Source organism: Marmota marmota, unplaced genomic scaffold (genome assembly GCF_001458135.2).
Source record: "Marmota marmota marmota unplaced genomic scaffold, marMar, whole genome shotgun sequence".
NCBI classification, from domain to species: domain Eukaryota; kingdom Metazoa; phylum Chordata; class Mammalia; order Rodentia; family Sciuridae; genus Marmota; species Marmota marmota.
This window is the reverse complement of record NW_026000093.1, coordinates 1,170,651-1,184,594: the sequence shown is the minus strand read 5'-3', so window position 1 is coordinate 1,184,594 and position 13,944 is coordinate 1,170,651. Positions and strand designations below refer to the sequence as shown.

Sequence of the window (13,944 nt, the reverse complement as noted above, 5' to 3'; positions counted from 1 at the left end):
CATTGTATATATATATACCACATCTATTGATGGGCATCAAGGTTGCTTCCACAGTTTAGCTATTGTGAATTGAGTTGCTATAAACATTGATGTGGCTGTGTTACTATAGTATGCTGATTTTAAGTCCTTTGGGTATAGAACTAGGAGTAGGACAGCTGGGTCAAATGGTGGTTCCATTCGAAGTTTTCTAAGTAATCTCCATACAGCTTTCCAGATTGGCTGCACCAATTTGCAGTCCCGAGAGCAATGTATAAGTGTGCCTCCCCACACACACACATCCTTGCCAACATTTACTATTGTCTGTATTCTTGATAAATGTCATTCTGACTGGCATAAGATAAAATCTTAGAGCAGTTTTGATTTGCATTTCTCTAATTACTACAGATGTTGAAACATTTTTTGATATATTTGTTGATTGAATGTGTATCTTCTTCTGAGAAGTGTCTGTGCTCCTTAGCCCATTTATTGATTGGGTTGTTTGTTTTTTTGATGTTAAGTATTTTGAGTTCTTTTCATATCCTGTAGATTAGTGTTCTATCTGACATGTACATGGCAAAAATTTGCTCCCAAGATTTCTCTGTTCACCTCATTGATGTTCTTTTGCTGAGAAGAAGCTTTTTAGTTTGAGTCTAAACCATTCATTAATTCTTGATTTTACTTCTTGTGCTTTAGGAGTCTTGTTAAGGAAGTCATGGCCTAATCGGATGTGATGAAGATTTGGACCACACCTTGGTTTTTAATACCCTTCTCTGATGAACAAAATCAGGGCTCCATGATGACAAGGTTGACTCTAGAACTGAAGCAAAAATATGCAGGATAAGAAAGGAGTCTATTGTAGCAAAACAAAGTAAGTGTTTTTTTAAAAAGAATACCCATACTAATGTGGGTGTATCAAAGGGATATGGAGCCAATTGAAAGAATTCCCAGTGGCCAAAGCTGAAACAATTTGAACAACATAAGAAATAACATATTCTTGGATTATATAATAAATATCCATGAGCCCATACTAAGACAGAGAGAAAGAAAGGGAGGAATGACAACTCTTTCATGAAGAATTTCAAATATTTTATTTAACTAGCCATTTTTTTAAGTATGAGTTGCACATAATGACTTTCTTCCAAAAAAAAAAAAAAAACACAGATTTAAAAAGAGGTAAATGAGTAACTTTATAATAGAGACATGTGGCAAATACTACCTCATTCAAGTGATGAAGACTAATACCAACAATGATCATTACAATGATAGTATATTAACATTGTGTACCCTTTATATGATACATCATATAACATATGACACACATTTTACCTTGGTGTTCTTTCTCCAAAAAAAGCCCATTACCACAGTCTAATAATAAGAAAATATCAATTAAAGGACATTATGTAATATATAAGACCATCAAAATCATCAAAAACAAGGAAAATCAGAGGAAACGTCACAACTCAAAGAAACTTGACAAAGTTAATTTGGTCTCGTGGAACAATAACAAAAAAAAAAGACATCAAGTAGAAAGTAAGGAAATCTGTATAAAATATGGACTTTGATAATAATGTATCGGGAATAGGGGTGTAGCTTAGTGGTAAAGTATTTGCATAGCATTGCATGAGGCCCTGGGTTTGATCCTTAGCATTGAATTTTCTTAAAAATCTAAATAATAATAATTTATCAATATTGGTTATTTAATGGTGACAAACACACATACTAATGTAAGATGTTAGTATAGGTCTGTACTAGGAACTCTCTGTACTACCATTATAACTTTTCTGTAAACCTAGACCTATTTTTAAATTAAAAGTTTGTTTTTAAAGTAATAAAAATCAATTTATAAGATTATAAGCAAAATGATCAAAACAAAAGGAAAGAATCATTAAAGTAGAACACAGAAGAGTAAAAATTACCCAATTTGAACAGAGATAAATATAGATTGAAAAAAAAAAAAGAGCCCCAAGGACCTGTGGAACTATCACAAAAGATCCAGCATTTATGTTGTCAGAGTCCCAGAAAGAGAGAAGAAAGAGAATGAATCTGTAAAAATAATAACTGAAAACTTCCCAATTTTAGCAGAAGACAGACCTATAGATTCAAGGGCCTGAGCAAACTCCACACAGGGTAAATGCAAAGAATCCATGCCAAGTTAAGGTTCTGAAAATAAAAAAAAGAAAAGAAAAAGAAAAACATCTTGAAAGCAACTTATGATAACAGCAACTTCCCTATAAGGGAAAAATTATTCAAATTGCATATTGCTCGTCAAAAATCATGAGAGCCAATACAAAGTGGCATAACACTTCAAATGTTTAAACACCAAATTGTGCTATGTATTTAAATGAATAAATGACTCAGTGAATTCCACCTTTACATATATCTAATAAAGCATCAATTTTTAAAAACAATAAATAAATAGAAGTAGAACGGAAACAGAAGGGAAGGGGGGAGGGAAAGAGGAAGTACTGGGATCTGAAATGGAGCAAATTATATTCCATGCATGTTTGATTATGTCAAGATGAACTCCACTATTATGTATAAGTACAACGCACTAATAAAAACATTTTTAGAAAAGAAAAGAGCTATCAACTCAGAATTCTATATCCAGGAAAATTCTTCTTCTGTAATGAACAACGTAAGAAAATTCTCACAAAGAAAGAAAAATTAAAAGAATTTGTTACAACCAGACTATCAAGATGAAGGAGGAGTAGGAAGAGGAGGAGGAGGAGGAGGAAGAAGAAGAAAGAGGAACAGGAAGAGGAAGTAAAAGTTTAAAAAGTTATCTAAACAGAAATGATAAAAGAAGAAATCTTGAAACACAAGAAAGAAAGAAAGAAAGAAAGAAAGAAAGAAAGAAAGAAAGAAAGAGCACCAGAAACAGGATAATATGGATAAAGATGACAGACTTTTCTTCTCTTCCTGAGTTTTCTAAATTATGTTTCCAGTTAAGGCAAAATTATAACATAGGATTAGTGTGCTCTCAATGTACACAAAATATTTAAGATTCTAAAATGAAGGAAGATAAAGGATGTAAAGGGAGGTAAAACTTCTACACTAAAACTGATAAAATACTAATACCCATAAATGGTGATGTAATACCTAGAACAATCACTGAAAATGGTTTTTAAAATGATGTATCTAACACTAAAGAAAGAAATTGAGGATGACATTAGAAAATGGAAAGATCTTCCAAGTTCTTGGATAGGTAGAACTAATATTGTCAAAATGGCCATACTACCAAAAGAGCTATACAGATTTAATGCCATTCCCATTAAAATTGCAATGATATTCTTCATAGAAATAGAAAAAGAAGTCATGATATTCATTTTGAAAAATAATAGGCCCAGGGGCTGGGGATGTGGCTCAAGCGATAGCGCGCTCATCTGGCATGTGCAGGGTGCTAGGTTCGATCCTCAACACCACATAAAATAAAATAAAGATGTTGTGTCCACCAAAAACTAAAAAATAAATATAAAAAAAAGAACAAGAAAAATAATAGGCCCAGAATAGCCAACACAATCCTTCTGGACAAAAAATAATACAGGAGACAACGTCACATTACCAGACCTTAAATTATGCTAGAGCTATAGTAACAAAAAGAGCATAGTATTGGCACCAAAATAGACATGAAGACCAAAGGAACAGAATAGAAGACACAGAGACATACCCTCATAAGTACCTAGACAAAGGTGCCAAAAATACACATTGGAAATAAGATAGCCTCTTAAATAAGTGGTGCTGGGAAAACTAAAAATCCACATGTAGAAGCTTGAAATTAAACCCATATCTCTCACACTGCACAAAACTCAACTCAAAGTGGATCAAGGACCTAGGAATTAGACCAAAGACCAAAGAAGAAAAAGTAGGCCCAACTCTCCATCATGTCAGCTCAAGAACAGACTTCCTCAATAAGACTCTTAAAGTGCAAGAGGTAAAATCAAGAACCAATAAATGGAATGGCATCAAACTATAAATGGAATGGCATCAAACTAAAAAGCTTCTTCACAGCAATGGAAACAATCAATAATGTGAAGAGAGAGCCTACAGAATGGGAGAAAATCTTTACCATCTACACCTCAATAGAGAATTAATCTCCATAGTATACAAAGAACTCAAAAAACTTAATACCACCCTCCCAAAAAAAAACACTCTATCAATAAATGATAAATAGGCAAAGAACTGAACAGGCACTTCATAGAGGAAGAAACACGATGGTCAAAAAATATATAAAAAAGTATTCAACATCTCTAGCAATTAGAGAAATGCAACTTAGAACTACTCGGAGATTCCATCTCACTCCAGTCAGAATGGCAATTATCAACGATACAAGGAACGATTAAATGCTGGCGAGGATGTGGGGGAAAGGTACACTCATACTTTGCTGGTGGGACTGCAAATTGGTGTGACCACTCTGGAAAGCAGTATGGAGATTCCTCAGAAAACTGGGAATGGAACCAAAATTTGACGCAACTATCCCACTCCTCGTTTTATACCCAAAGGACTTAAAATCAGCATACTACAGTAATGCAGCCATGTCAATGTTTATAGCAGCTCAATTGACAATAGCCAAGCTATGGAACTAACCTAGGTGACCTTCAACAGATGAATGGATCAAGCATATTACTCAGCCATAAAGAAGAATGAATTTATGTCATTTGCTGGTAAATGGGTGGAACTGGAAAATATCATGCTAAGTGAAATAAGCCAGTCCCCAAAAAACCAAAGGCCAAATGTTCTCTCTGATATGTGGATGCTAACCCATAATAAGGGATGGTAGGGAGGAAAAGTATAGAAGTTCACTGGATTAGACAAAGGCTAATGAAGGGAAGGGTAGGGGGTTGGGAATAGGAAAGACAGGAGAATGAATCAGACATAACTTTCCTGTGTTCATATATGAATATATAACCAATGTAACTCCACATCATGTACCACCACAGAACAGGGTCCTAAATGGATAAGGTTGCTCTCCATGTATATATGATATGTCAAAATACACCCTACAGTCATGTATATCTAAAAACAACAAAGAAGAAAGAAAGAAAGAAAGAAAGAAAGAAAGAAAGAAAGAAAGAAAGAAAGAAAGAAAGAAAGAAAGAAAGAAAGAAAGGTATCTAAAAACACTATAGGTAAATAAAAAATAGAATTCTAAAAGATGTATACATAATCTGCAGAGGGATGCTGAAAAGGAAAAATTCATAAGTAGTGGGAATAAACAAGTAAGTGGCATACTTAAGCCCTAACATTCCATTAATCATATTATATGTAAGTGGTCTAAATATGCCAATTAAAAGAGACTGACTGATGGATTTTAAAAACACAACCCACTTATACACTATCAATAAGAAACCCATTTAAAATATTACAGCATAGGTTAAAAGTAAAAGGAAATAAAATATATACCAGGCAAACACTAATCAAAATAAAGCAGAGGTGTTTATATTAATATCCGAAAAAGTGTACTTTAGGACACAGAATATTACCAAGGTAAAGAGGAACATTACATTATGATAGAAAGGTCAACTCCATCCAGGAGATGCAGCAGTCTTTAATGAGCATACACCAAACGATAGAGTTGCAAAACATGTGAGGCAAAAACTGGTAGAACTGAAAGGAGCAATGCATAATTCCATAATAATAGCTGGAAAATTCAACATCCAGCACAACTAGACAGAAAACCAGCAAGGATACAAAAGAACTTAACTACACCATCAAGCAAAAGAATTGACCTTTATAGAACTGTCCAAGAGCAGCAGAATACTCTTTTTTTTTTATTTCTTACATATATGACAAATGAAAATAGTGGAATGCATTTCATTCATAATTATCCATTCACAGCATGATTTTTCATAACTCTGTATTAAAGAAGCACTTGCAGAAGATAACACTACCACGGACAATGACCCAGGTCCTAAAACAAACCTCAACAAATTTTAGAAAAAGGAAATCACAAGGAATTTGTTTTCCAAGTACAATTGAATCAAAACACAAATTAATAGCAAAAAGATAACACAAAAATCTCCAAACCCTTGGAACTAAACAACACAGTTCTAAACAATGCATAGATCAAAGGAAAATGCTCAAGGGAAACTAAAAAGCACACTGAACTGAATGAACATTCAAGCATAATATATCAAAATGGGTGGGGAGCAGCTAAAGAAGGGCACTGAGAGGGAATTTTATATTACTAAATGTGCATGATAGATAAGAAATAAGGTAGAAGTTCAAATCAACAATCTGCGTTTTTCCCCTCAAAACCCAGAGGAAAAAAGAGCAAAATAAACTGAAAGTGAGCAGGAGAAGATTAAATAATAATAATAATAATAATAATAATAATAATAATAATAATAGCAGAAAGTGACAAACCTCTAGCAAGACAAAAAAGAAAATCAAATAAAAAGGAATAAATTGTCATTACCATCAGTGGGTATAACTACAGGTCCTAAAGACACCAAAAAGATAGTAAGGAACACTGTGCATGCATTAGTTTTCTACCTCTGCTATCACAGGTGACCACAAACTCAGTGGCTTGACCTACACACATTTGTTACATTACAGTTCTGTAGGTCAGAGGTCTGACACAGTTGCACACTCTGAAATCAATGTGTTATCAGAGCTGAACTTCCCTCTGCCAGCTCTAGGAGATAATACATGTCCTTGATCATTAAGGTAGTTGAAAGAATTCCATTTTTTGAGGTTATAGGACTGAGGTCCCCATTCCCTTCTAGGAATGTCAGCTGAGAGCCACTCTCATCTGGATGTTACCATATGACTTGGCTCATGTCCTCATTTCTACATATTCAAAACCAGCTCCTGTGCATCTTAGCTCTCCTCCAAATTTTTCCAACTTCTTCTTCCATTATCTTGTCTCTCTGACCCACACTTCTTCATCTTCCAATTATTTCCATGATTAGACTGGACCCATCCAAGAAAAGAAATGAACCACATACAAATAAAAAAGAAAAAAAAAACTCTCCCTATTTGTACACAACATGATGGTATACAGAGAAAATCCAAACAACTTATTTTTTAACTCTAGAACTGAAAAGTAAGTTCATCAAAGTTTTAGGATACAAGAAAAACAAAAATTCAATTGTATATACAATTAATTATATATACTATCAATGCACTAAGATTTTAAATATAACACTATTTATAGTCACTCAAAAAATTAAATAGGGAAAAATTTAACAAAATATGTCCAGGATATTTATGCAGAAAGCTTTAAGAGAAATCCAAGATTTAAATAAATGGAGAAACATTCATAGATAACACATTCAACATCATAAAAATATTAATTCTCTCCAAATTGACAAGGATTCAACCCAAATCCTCTCAATATTGCAGTAAGATTTTTTGCACACATAGATAAGATTATTCTAAAATTTATATGGAAAGGCAAAGGAAGTAGGATAAGCTAAAACAATTTTTAAAAAGAAGAAAGTAGGAAGAATCACTCAATAAAATATTAAACTCATTAATTATCTACATTGATTCAGATCTTGAAGTATTGGTGGAATGATAAGCATATAGATCAATGGAACAGAATAGAGAATCTAGAAATAAACCCGGGCAAATATAGCCAAATAATTTTTACAAAAGCGCAAGAGGATTTTAATGGAGGAAGAATAGTTATTTCAAAAAATTGGAGATCCATGTTATAAGAAAAATTAACACAACCTAAATTTCACACTTCATATAAAAATTAACTCAAAATGGATCTTATATTTAAACATTAAATTTAATGCTACAAAGCTTTTAGGAAAAATGCAAGAGAAAAACTTTAGAAATTAGGAAGAGCTCTTAGATCTGACACCAAAAGCATGATCCATAAAAGAAAAATCAGTAAGTTGAAATTTATCAAAAGTAAAAACTTTTGCTCTGCAAAAGATTCTGTTAAGAAAATGAGAAGATAAGTTCAAACTGGGAGATGAACTCTCAAGGCTTAACAGTAAAAAAACAAATCAAACAATCTGAATAGAAAATGGGCTAAAGACACTTGATAAAGGGGACCAAAGGAGGGCAAATAAGCATATGACAAGATGTTCAATATCATTAGCCATTAGAGAAATGAAAACTAAGAAAACATGAGCTATCTACTACACACCTATTACAGTAGCTAAAATTAAGTATAGTGACAATATCAAACACTGGCAAGAATGCATTTCCTAAAAAATGCGAGATTTGCTTACCATATTGAAGCCAGAATTAGACAGGCAGTCAGCATAGATAGGTAAATTGAGTCAGGTCGGATCAAGGAGGCCAATTTGAGTGAGTCCAGGAAATTGGAGACTGTCTCCAGAAGGATTGAAATGTTAATTCCTTCAGAGCCCCTCCTCCACCCATATCAATAACCTGCCCCTGCTCCAACCTGATGTCAAGGTAACCTTCCTACAGGGAGCTATAAGGTTGTGTCCTTGGCTGCACCATCCTGCCCTTCCCCCTTCAGCCCACCGGTTTCCCACCCTTTGGTCATCCCACGGAGCATTTTCTAGGCCTAGTCACGTATTCAGGAAAGAGAGAGATTAGGGGAAGAGGGCAGGAGAACAAAGGAAGCCTAGGATTTATAAAAAAAGGCAGAACCTCTGGCTTCTGGGGATACCAGGATAACAGCTAGGTCCCCTTTTCTGTCCTGGGAGAAGTCTATGTTACCCCTTTTTAAATAAACCCTGCTTTATATGTTTGCCTTGGCTGCTTCTCTAATGTTCAAACTTCAACATTTGAGGGAGCAGAACTCGTCACCGGTAATCAGCAGTATCAATACTACCCAACAATGTACTCTTGAGCATTTATCCCAGAGAAGTGAAAACTTAAATCCACACAAAAACTTGTGCAGTTATTCATAGCAACCCGATTTATAATAAGCCAAAAATTGAAAACAATCCAAATGTCCTGTAATAGGTAGATATTTAAACAAACTCTGACACAAGGAATACTATTGAGCAGGAGAAAGGAACATACTATTGATACAGCAACTTGACTGAATCTCAAGAGCATTATGCCTCGTGAAGAAAGCCAATATCTGTCACATGCTGAATGGTTCCATTATATTTAATTCTTAAAATGATAAAGTTGTAGAAATGGGCAAAAGATTAGTGGCCAGAGGTTAATGATAATGGGGAAGGAAGCAACTGGTGGACAGAACAAAACAGGGGTTAGCTCCAGGTAGAGTCTTGTTGGGATAGAACAATTCTACCCTTTGATAGCAGTGCTGCTTATCCAGATCTACCCAAGTGATACAACAGAACTATACACACACATACCACTGTTGGTTTCCTGACTTTGATATCATACGACATTTATAAAGGATGGAACCATTGTAGGAGAGTCGGTGAAAGGCACACAGGCCCTCTGTACTATCTTCCCAACTTCCTGTGAACTTACAATTATTTCAGAATAATTTTTTTTTTTGCATTTTTAATTTTTGGCATCTTTATATACCAGCAACAAACAGTTTGAAAATGGACCCTTTAAAAAAAGAGACTCAAAAAATATTTAAAAACTAGGACTGAATTACTAACAAAAGATAAAAAAAAACATTTAATGAGAAAAATTATGAAACTATATTTAAACAGTTTTAAAAGAACTTAAACAAATAGAGAAATAGACTATAATCTAAATACAACAAAGACATTGTTTCCCTCCCAGTGGATTTATAGATGCAATTTCAGTTGAGGCCCAACAAGACTTTTGTGATATTTGATAAACTGATTGTAAAATTTATATGAAGAGCAAAAAAGCAAAGAACAGCCAAGACACTTGTGAAGCATAAGATGTCAGCAATTACCTCACAAATACCAAGAATTATTGTAAAGCTACAGAAATTAGAACAATGTGGTATTGATGCAGAAAGAGACAAATTGCTTAGAACAGAACAAATTTGGCCCAGACCAGCACACGAATGGAATCCTCCTGGACATCTGAGTCAGCATTGCAAATTAGCAAGGGAAAAATGGGTTCTTCAATAAATAGAGCCAGGACATTGATTATACATATGGAAAAAATGAAATTGGATTTTTAGCACACATCCTGAATGTAAGTATTAAAGAAAAACAAAGGCAAAACTTTTAAGATTTTAAAAGACAAAATATGAGTCTATCAAAGATTCATATTTGAAGGATTTCTCCAAACACCAAAATGAAAACATGAAAGAATGATGCTTTCTAATAAATTTTAAAAATTTAGTTCTATTCTATAAGAAGACTTTATAAAGGGAATTTATAAAAAGGCAAGTCTCTGGAAGAAAATATTTGCCACACTTGTAACTGACAAAGGATTAATGTCTAGAACATACACACGAAGAGCTATATAAGTGATTCTTTGAACCCATTCTAAGCTTCCAGTCCTCAATCAGGAGTCCCTGTTTCTGCTACACAGGAGCTGAAAAATGATACAGAGAACACCAAGCACCCTGAAAGCCAGGAAATGCAAAGCGATGGGAGCTGATGGGCCTGGGAGACTTTTCATAGGAGACCTCAATACAGAGACCAGAAACAAGACAGGGATGCCCTCTCTCACCACTTCTATTCAATTTAGTTCTAGAAATACTAGCCAGAACAATTAGACAGACAAAAGAAATTAAAGGCATAAAAATAGGAAAAGAAGTACTTAAATTATCACTATTTTTGAATGATATGATACTATATCTAACAGACCCAAAAGGGTCTACAAAGAAACTATTAGAGCTAATAAATGAATTCAGCAAAGTGGCAGGATATAAAATCAACATGCATAAATCAAAGGCATTCCTGTATATCAGCGACAAATCTTCTGAAATGGAAATGAGGACAACCACCCCATTCACAATATCCTCAAAAAAAACAAAATACTTGGGAATCAACCTAACAAAAGAGGTGAAAGATTTATATAATGAAAACTACAGAACCCTAAAGAGAGAAATAGAAGAAGATCAAAGAAGATGGAAAAATATACCCTGTTCATGGATAGGCAGAACTAACATCATCAAAATGGCGATATTACCCAAAGTTCTCTATAGGTTTAATGCGATGCCAATCAAAATCCCAACAGCATTTCTTGTAGAAATAGATAAAGCAATATGAAATTCATATGGAAAAACAAAAGATCCAGAATAGCAAAAACAATTCTAAGCAGGAAGTGTGAATCAGGCAGTATAGCGATACCAGATTTAAAACTATATTACAGAGCAATAGTAACAAAAACAGCATGGTACTGGTACCAAAACAGGCAGGTAGACCAATGGTACAGAATACAGGACACAGAGACCAATCCACAAAATTACAACTTTCTTATATTTGATAAAGGGGCTAAAAGCATGCAATGGAGGAAGGATAGCATCTTCAACAAATGGTGCTGGGAAAACTGGAAATCCATATGCAACAAAATGAAACTGAATCCCTTTCTCTCACCATGCACAAAAGTTAACTCAAAATGGATCAAGGAGCTTGATATCAAATCAGAGACACGCCGTCTGATAGAAGAAAAAGTTGGCTAAGATCTACATACTGTGGGGTCGGGCTCCAAATTCNNNAAAAAATATGTGGCATTTATACACAATGGAGTATTACGCAGCACTAAAAAATGACAAAATCATGGAATTTTCAGGGAAATGGATGGCATTAGAGCAGATTATGCTAAGTGAAGCTAGCCAATCCCTAAAGAACAAATGCCAAATGTCTTATTTGATATAATGAGAGCAACTAAGAACAGAGCAGGGAGGAAGAGCAGGAGGAAAAGATTAACATTGAACAGAGACATGAGGTGGGAGGGAAAGGGAGAGAAAAGGGAAATTGCATGGAAATGGAAGGAGACCCTCCTTGTTATACAAAATTACATATAAGAGGTTGTGAGGGGAATGGGGAAAAAAACAAGGAAAGAAATGAATTACAGTAGATGGGGTAGAGAGAGAAGATGGGAGGGGAGGGGAGGGGGGATAGTAGAGGATAGGAAAGGTAGCAGAATACAACAGTTACTAATAGGGTATTATGTAAAAATGTGGATGTGTAACCGATGTGATTCTGCAATCTGTATACGGGGTAAAAATGGGAGTTCATAACCCACTTGAATCTAAAGTATGAAATATGATATGTCAAGAGCTTTGTAATGTTTTGAACAACCAATAAAAAAAATTTAAAAAAAATACAGAGACCAGAAAAAAAAAAAGACTCCTGAAGTAGTATTTGGGAAATTTGGAGGATACGGGAAGTTCTTTTGATGAAAGACAAGGAAACCAAGTCCAGAAGCTTTGCTTGTATTACTTTTTAAAGCTCAGCTGATGCTAAAGATGCTGCCAAAGATACGAATGGAAAGTCTTTGAATAGAAAAACAATTAAAGGAGAGAGAGCCAACAAACCATCTTTTGAGGGTGGTAGTAGGTGAAGACTACCATCTCTTTCAAGAAACAGAGGGCCTCCAAGAAGCCTGAGATGTGGCACAGGAGGAAGTGGAGGAACAAGAGGGGTCCTTCACGTGCAGGACACTTGGATGATGATAGATATATTCTGAATCTCAGCGTGAGTTCTTCTAGGGTGCTGTTTCCTGTTAAAAGAGATCCAACTTCAAGAAGTGGAGATCCTCCTCTTAAAGATCTGCTCCATCTGCTCCAACCAAGAGCAAGAGTAGTATGGGAGGATGAGGTCCCCGTGTCTCCTGGGAGAGAGAATTATGGAGAGGGCCACGCAGGGAACAAGTCTCTTCACGGAGAGATGATTATGTGTCACCGAGAGATGCTGGTTACTCTGCTAAAGATAGTTATGCAAGCAGAGTCTGAGATGCAGAGAATCACGTTCAGCCATGTGGAGAACATGCATACATATGCATATGTGATTATGGCCATTGTAATTCTCCAGGGGAACATTCTTCTAAAAGCTATAGTGATCTTGAGGGCTATGGGGAGTCCTGATAGAGATGGTTCTGATCATCCGGCTGGAAGCTCTTAGAGACAGGAGCTCCTGCATGGAGCCACCTACACAAGGATCCCCACCGAGGACACCCACAAGCTCACCAGAAGCAGTCGCTATGGTGATTACAACAGCTCCCTGGATGGGGATGGTGGAAGTTGGAAACCTGTTCAAGCAGCCCAAGTGACATCTATTCAAGGGGTGGAGGTGGTAGACAGGAAGGAGGGTTCACATCTTCTCTGCAAAGGGTGTACAATACACTCAGTTGCTTACCAAATTTTCCATAAAGAAAAAATAAATACTACTTTTGCTGTGTTACTTGAATCCTACTAAGGGGGTATGTTCACTTTTGTAGGGGAGAGGATGTATTAACTATCTCTCCATGAAATGTTTTTTTTTTTTTTTTTTATTTTAAGAGGAAAACTGTTCAAAATAATTCCATAAATGTTATTGTGAACTGAAAAATAAACATTATTGGTTTAGAAGTTTTAAAAATATATTGTTAAATTGTTCAAAATAAAATTTTGCATAAAATCTAAAAAAAAAAGAACTATATAAGTAAATAGAAAGATACAAACAATTCCAACAAGAAACTGGGGGAAAGATTACAAAATACTTCATGGAGAGAAATAAAATAGGGCACATGAACATGTGAAACATGTGAAAACATAGTGGAGCTCATTAGCAACAACAGTGAGAAACATTTTCACCAAACCCACTAAAATGGCAAAGATTTTAATATCTGACAATATCAACTCTTGGGAAGGATAAGGAATATCTGGTAGTCATATATGCTCCTAGTGGAGAGTTAATCAATACAAGCAAGTTGATTTGACAGAATCTAGAAACTGAACTTGTACGCTGTGACTCAGCAACTCAACTCCTAGCTAAATAAGTACCTTTAAAAACTGTTGCCTGGGCTGGGGATGTGGCTCAAGCGGTAGCGCGCTCGCCTGGCATGCGTGCGGCCCGGGTTCGATCCTCAGCACCACATACAAACAAAGATGTTGTGTCCGCTGAAAACTAAAAAATAAATATTAAAATTCTCTCTCTCTCTCTCTCTCTCTCTCTCTCTCTCTCTCTCTCTCTC

The 13,944-nt window shown here is 35.2% G+C and overlaps 1 long non-coding RNA gene across 1 annotated transcript in view; it reads right to left on the bottom strand.

The window, feature by feature from the left end:
• Positions 1-642: 642 nt before the first annotated feature.
• Positions 643-13,944, bottom strand: part of LOC125610526 — a 39,924-nt gene continuing 26,622 nt past the window's right edge. The window contains exon 3 of the long non-coding RNA XR_007340511.1: positions 643-796. This is a non-coding gene — a long non-coding RNA (uncharacterized LOC125610526). The remainder of the gene's footprint in view (positions 797-13,944) is intronic.